This window comes from Xenopus laevis, chromosome 9_10L (assembly GCF_017654675.1).
Source record: "Xenopus laevis strain J_2021 chromosome 9_10L, Xenopus_laevis_v10.1, whole genome shotgun sequence".
Taxonomy (NCBI): Eukaryota; Metazoa; Chordata; class Amphibia; order Anura; family Pipidae; genus Xenopus; species Xenopus laevis.
The window spans coordinates 118,945,485-118,952,743 of record NC_054387.1 but is presented as its reverse complement, the minus strand read 5'-3'; positions in this window follow the sequence as shown (position 1 = coordinate 118,952,743).

Genomic DNA, 7,259 nt, shown 5'->3' with positions numbered 1-7,259 from the left:
AGTCCCCTAGTGTTATAGACGCCTAACTGGGTCCTAAAATTAGGGATGCACCGAATCCAGTATTTTGGATTTGGCCGAACCCTTCGAGAAAGATTAGGCCGAATACTGAACTGAATCCTAATTTGCATATGCAAATTAGGGGTGGGAAGGGGGGCATTTTGCATATGCAAATATGCAATTATTGTGCTCTGCACCTAGTTACAGTTGTACTATACCTGCCTCCACAATGTTTGCGAGGGCTTACCCCCTGATAATTAAGGTCTCATAGTGATAGTGGGGTAAAGCTCATAGTGAGAGAACAGCACACTCAAGTTACTACAGCGCTACAATAGTATCATTGCATACCAACTGTGCCAGATTATCACATTATATTTGAAGTACATTTAAAAAAGAACTACTACTTTAAATATCATTTTAGTCCGGCAAATGGGATTTCTTACCTTAACAACGGTGCAGAGCCAATTGCAGGAAAATCATCTGTACTTAAAACTCCATTAGTAGTATTCTGTGTTTTTACACTCTCTTTTAGGCCCAGTGACACTGATTTCATGAGCATTTCTGCACCTAAATGTAAAAGAAATACAGGAACAAAAATAAAACTGATCACCGGGAGACCTTTTTAGCATGACCCAGGCAAGTCCCCAAATCATTGTATCCACCAATAATAGTGGGATGTGGTCCACTGAATTTCATTTGAGTGGTGATGTAATCCTTTGCACCACCCAGTATCCTGTCCAATTGAAAACTCAAGAAAATAAAACCTCTAGCAAATGTCAAAAACCCAAATCTCACCTGCTAGATCAGTTGTGGGCTTAGAGGAGGCCTTTGTCTTACTCCCTTCTTCAGGATCTCGTGAGTGTTCCTGTCGGGACTTTGTGGTATCAGGATTTTCCGGTGCTGGCTTTCTCCCCATCTCTTCTTGCCGCCTGGCAGCAACGGATGCTCGAACTGCTGCTGCAATCACTCTGTCCTCCTCTTCCCTGCAAGAATCCCCATACAGGTTTGAATAATGTGGGCATTGCACTAATCCGGTGATTTATTTAATCCTTCAAATTCAAAAAATGAAAATTTAATATACAATAAGAAATATTCTAAATGCAATCAATTAAATATTCTGTACAGTTACTGAAATAATCAAATGTATGTTCACTTTTCCTCTCTCAGCATCTGTTTAGATATTCATTGACAGTTCGATCCAATATATCCTAGCAGATGTATTAGAGCTCACTCAATAACTGATTCCAGTACAAACAAGATCGAACAAAAAGGAGATTTTGTGCACTCACCGTTAAATCTCTCTCTCTCTCTCTTCAGTCACTTGGGGCAGGGGTCCCCAACTGCCGCGGACAGTCCTGAAGTGGGCTGCCGAACAATTAACGCGTCTGAAATGAACGCCGGCGCGCCAAATTGAATGCCGACCCCTCCGACCCCCTCCCCACTTGTTTAGTCCAGGACATACTCATTCCTATGTTGGAGTGTGCCCTGAGTCTAACTGGAGGTCTTTGTCCCTGTGCCGTGTAGGTTGCATTGCCTGTTTGATCCAGTGTGAGATATTTGTCTTGGAGGCTGGATTCTGCCTATGACTAAGTGCTGGGTAAGCATGAAACGCGTTAGGCGTTAGAGGGATTACTATACATGTTTTTTAACTACTGATGTGAATAAAATATTTTTTTATTGAAGAGCATGTTTTGGAGAAATTATTGAGATTGTGGTTTTGCCTCTTTTTGGTCACTAGAGGTCTCCAACATGCTTACTAATAGTATCTACTACTTCTGCTCCCAATTTGATTTAAATAAGTTGGAGGCTGGAGTGCCCCGACGGGGAGCCGAAGGTAGAATGAATAGAGAATCTGATTTTCGGATGTCCTTGACTCGAACATAAAACTTGAGAGCCCTGACGGGGTTCAGGGAGTGCAGTACCACCTCCTTGGAGTTAAAAGGAGATGGGTAGAAGGTTGGAATGGCAATTTCTTGATTTAGGTGAAAGTTGGATACCAACTTGGGACTGAATCTTTACTGCCTGTCCGGCTAGCTCCTGTTGCCAGTGGACTAAGGCTAGTTGGATTGAAAGAATCTCTAGAAGATCGATGTGGAGACGTTTCTCTGCTGGGGTCCAGCGTCCCTCTAGCACTGCTCCCCAGCTGGAGAGACTTGCGTCCGTTGGAGGTGACACTGGGAGTCCCGAGGAGTCTGCTCCTGGTCAGGTGATTGGTTTGTGTCCACCAGTGAAGAGATGCCCAGGTCTTGTGTGAAAGGCAAATCTCCTGAAGCAAGGATTTGTGTTTCCATGCCGACAGGATATTCCATTGAAGCTCCCTGAGGTGATGCTGTGCAAAGTGTACTGCTTCTATGGTCGAAACCATGACTCCCAGGACCTTCATGCAGTATTTGGCTATGTGAGTCGGTCATACTAGGATCTGTAAGTGATGAACCTTGTCTGGGGGGAGAGAGCCTGTTTGTGTCTGTGTATTGAAGAGCATTCCCAAAAATATCAATCGATAGACTCGGGGTCAGTGAGGACTTGTCTTGGTTGAGATACCATCCCAACTCCTGCAGCCTGTCCATGGTGACTTGGAGTGCCTGTTGGGCCTCTGCAAAGGTCGGTGCCTTAATTAATAGGTCGTCCAAGTATGGTGTTATGGATAACCCTGAGGTGCGGATTAGCGCAGTGGCTAACGTCATGATCTTGGTGAAGACGCGAGGAGCTGAGGTCAGTCCGAATGGAAGAGCTTTGAACTGGTAATATTGATTTTGAAAGGCAAATTGCAAAAACCTCTGATGGGGCGGGAAAATCGGTACATGATTATATTCAGGGAAACAAGGAATTGGCCAGGAGGCATTGCCACTATAACAGATTTCAGAGATTCAATCTTGAACCGTCGTGGTCGGATGAAATTATTGAGCTCTTTGAGGTCCAAGATTGGGTGAGCTGAGCTGTCCTTCTTGGGAACTACAAATAAATTTGAGTAAAAGCCCTTGAATCTTTCTTCGGGCAGTACTGGCATCATGACGTCTGCTTTGTGATCACTTTGTGGAGCGCCTGGGATTTCTGATGTTCCTGTGGGAACCTGGACATGAAGAATTGGCGGAGAGGGAGGCACTTTGTGTACCCAGGAATCCTGAGTCAGGGTGAGCCATGCGTCGGTAAACAGTCATGTGGTTTGCCAACCGGCTTTAGTGGAGGCTTTTGTGGCTGCCATGTTGACCTAGGCTTTGCTCCAATACATCCTCTTTTTGCAAATGAGTGTCAGGGATGATCTTGCACCGTTGTTCTGGGGGCCCACAAAAAAATCTCCCCCTATGCAAAGGTGAACGCACCTTTGGTTGGGGCAGCAGCGTGCTTTTACCCACGGTTGCTGGACTTATGATTTTGTCAAGATCAGGTCCAAAGAGAAGCTTCCCCTTGAATGGTATTGAGGTTAGGGACTTCTTGGAAGAGAGGTCCGCTACCCAAAGTTTCATCCATAAGGAGCGGCGAGTGGCCACGGCTAGAGCAGAAGTTCTGCAAATCACCTGGGTTGCATCGATCGATGCCTCACATAAGTATTCATTGGCCTCCTTGATCTTTGACGCCAACTGGGAGAGTTCGTGCTGGGGGACCCCTGTGGAAATTGCTTGACATAGGGAGTCTGACCATGATTGGACAGCTCTACTCACCCAAGCTGAGTCCAAAACCGGTCGAAGAGAAGTACCACAAGCGGAGACTATAGAGTCTAGAGAATGTAAGAGTCACTCCAGTGTCTTGCCCATTGAATCCTTAAAGGAAGCTGCATCTGGAACTGGTAGAAAGATGTGACACCGGGGCATCCACTAACAGAGAAGACCACTTCTCTGCAAGCTCAGGAGAAAAGGGGTATAACTTGAGAAAACAACGGTTTGCTTGGAAACGTCTCTCTGGTTTGTCCTACTCCTGCTGTATGATCTGATCGAGTTGGTCGTGGGAAGGGAAGGAAGTATATAGTCTGGCATTTGAAAAGGCAGGGAGTTGAACTGGAGCTGGCTACAGGTTCCTGCAGGTTTAGAGATTCTAGGGCTGAAGTCAAGAAGCCAATTTCCTCAGAGGATAGCTTAGGCAAGGCCTCCTCTTCTTGACCTGAACTCTGGGATAGTTCTCAGTCAGAAAGTGCCTGCTCGTGACCCGAGTCTGATAGCAGGCGAGATGGATTATTTGACTTCTCTTCACACTCATCATCGGAGGGAGAGGGGGTCCTGCGCTTGGAAGGCTTGGACTTAGGGTTGTCTAGCCAGGCAAGTATTAGTGACAGGGCCAATTGGGATTTCCGCTCAGGAGGGGATTGTGGCCTCTGTGTTGCACTTGGAGCACAAGGGTTCCTTGTGCCCGGATGGCAGACTTTTGCAGCATTTGGCACAAGCTAAAAATTTTTTACAGGTGCTGCCCTGGGAAAATGGTTGTCACCTGATGTTTCAGACATGGTGAGCCTGAATAACAAGCTCTAGAAAAATGAGAAGTAGGGAAGTACTTCCCAGGTATAAATTTAAATACAGGTACTGTTGAGCCCCGTACTATGCTTTGGTGGAATAGCAGGATTCCCTATAGGACCCAAAGGGGTGGTATGCCTGCTAATAGTGGCAGCAGCTAAACCCCCTTTGTCAAGACCTCTGCCCGAGTCTGTAGGCAGCAGTCCCTAATGAGGAGGCTGTGCTATTGTGCTGCTGGGGGAGACTGCTTATAAATTATCGGAAGCAGTTAGGGGCCCCTGTGTGAGAAAACTTGGCGCGAATGGTGTCTGTGCGCACTTCCGGATAATTGCCGTGCGAGAGAAGGCACCCCGGAAGGCGCGTAGCACTCACTTCCGGACTGTGCTCTTAGCGCACACTTCCGGGTTGCACTTCAAGCAAAGGAAGATGTCGCCCGGGTGCGCAGCGGGAGAAAAGGTGCCGAATTTACCTAACATTCTTCCCCCTTGTAGGAGCGTCCCCAGTGCAGTTTGTACCCGTGTAGATGTCCCGCCCCACTTCAATATCGGATTGTAATAATAAATAAAATAAAAATAATAAAATCAACTCCTGTGACAGGAGCTCTGAGGTTGTCCTAACCTTCTGAGGACACAAAAAAACTGGGCTAGCTCTGCCTGCAGAGGGGGGTATAGTCCTAGAGGGACTAGTTTATTTCAATTATTGTGTCCTGCTTCCGAGTGGTGCCAGCTATACCCCACTGTTCCTGTGTCCCCCAAGTTGACAATGGAGAAATAAGTGACTTTTGCACCAATCCTGCATGTAGAGAGGGTCAGTCCACACGAGCAGATTTGGGGAGATTAGTCGCCCCAGCGACAAATCGCCTTTTCTTCGGGGCGAATCTCTCCCCGAACTGCCTTCCCCCTGCCGGCTAAAATGAAAAGCACCTGCGGAAATTCACACCGGCGCTTCGTTTCCGAAGATTCCTCGTGAGGCAACTTTGGGCGACTTCGGAAAACTAAGCGCCGCGTGCTCATTGCCACAGGTGATTTTCATTTTAGCCGGCGGAAGGGCAGGCAGTTTGTGGAGATTGTCGGCCCGGAAGAAGAGGCGATTTGTCTGTCGCTGGGGCGACTAACCTCCTTGAATCTGCTCATGTGGACTGACCCTAATACATCATCTAGGCAAAAGGAGCCCCCCTATAAGATATATTGGATCTAACTGTCAATGATTATCTGACACCCAACTGCTGCATGAAGAGAGAATGAAGGGAAACAGATTCCAAGATAGGAATAGTGAAGATAAACTTGATTATTTCAGAAACGGTACAGAATTTTTATTTGATTATATTTAGAAAGTTTCTTATTCCAGTATGCTGAAGCTTATATTAAATCTTCATTTTCTCGATAGTTCCCCTTTTAGGGAAGACCATTATATTGTTACCTTTTATATCGCCAGCTTCCGCGTTTGTTCTGCTGATGATCTGCACCAGCTGCCCCTCTTGCAGATCTGGCCTGTCTGTAATATCTGTCCACCTCTTCATAGTCCTCACCTCCAACGATCCCTGAAAGAATTCCGCATTGATTTGTACAATAAACCAATACTTGCCGTACTCCACGGACAAGTGCAGATGTAGAAAGTTCACGCTTGCAGCAGCATCACTTACAGAAGTGACATCTCTCTGTACCTTTACACTTAAAGGGCAAGTCTTTGGATAAAAATGAGATCATCTGATCTATTATCAGACCGATATATTTTATTTATTTATTTTTCTTTTACCCAATTTGGCTCTAACTATGACAACTATATAAAGAGTAAATAAAAATAACCACCAACTAACCCACATTTCTGTTATTTTGGGAATATAAAGCAATTATTGTTAACTTCATTCTCATTAAAGAGTATACTTGTAAATACCTTTATGCCTATAATCTTCTTATGAACTAAAACTTGAATGCTTTCTGGCAATAACACAAACGCAGGATTATCCTGCAAAATACACTTTGTAATTGTCTGGATTAAATTGAGAATGTTTTATTCTTATCCAGTCCCCTTCCATTTGTTCGTTTTATTTTTTTGATTTTACTTTTAACTTTTTCTTTGCAATTTTGTTTTAAATGATTATATATCTGAAAAATCATTTAATAAAAATATGTTACAAAAAAATAGATAATCTGGTGTACATTTCAGAAAATGACCCCCAAACCATTATATTTCATGAACCCACCCATTGTCAGAGCACCATTTCTACCCCCATCACAGTTTTACAATCTTAAAGGATAAGTCAACCTTAAAAATAAGTGAATGTAAAATGAATGAGGGCAACATTCCAAGCACTTGCAGTGTAAATTCATAATTTTTTTTTTTAATTCCAAGATATTAAAGGATACATGTACTGTTAATTTTAGTTTTGTTTCAACAGCACCACCTGCTGGTCATTTTCCAACCAGTCTGACCACCAAGTGTCAAGGACGTTGTCAGGGGAAAGAAAGAGGCTGCTCTGATGTTCTGCTGCTTAGGAAAGATTTGAGAAAGATTTCAAATTTTTTTCCTAAGCAGAATATCAGCCTATTTCTTTCTCCTGACAACTTCCTTGACCACTTTGTGGTCAGACAGGTTGGAAAATGACCAGCAGGTGTCACTGTTGTAACAAAATACATTCATATTAACAGTGCATGTATCCTTTAATATCTTCAAATTAAAAAAATAATAATAATGAACAGTGATGACGCGTCCTGCGATTTTCGGCGCGCATCAAAATTATTTTGACGTGAATGTGCATCTGTGTTTTGGCGCGCAATGCAATTTGATGAAACCCTTTTTCTATGGGTGTTTTGTTTGTGT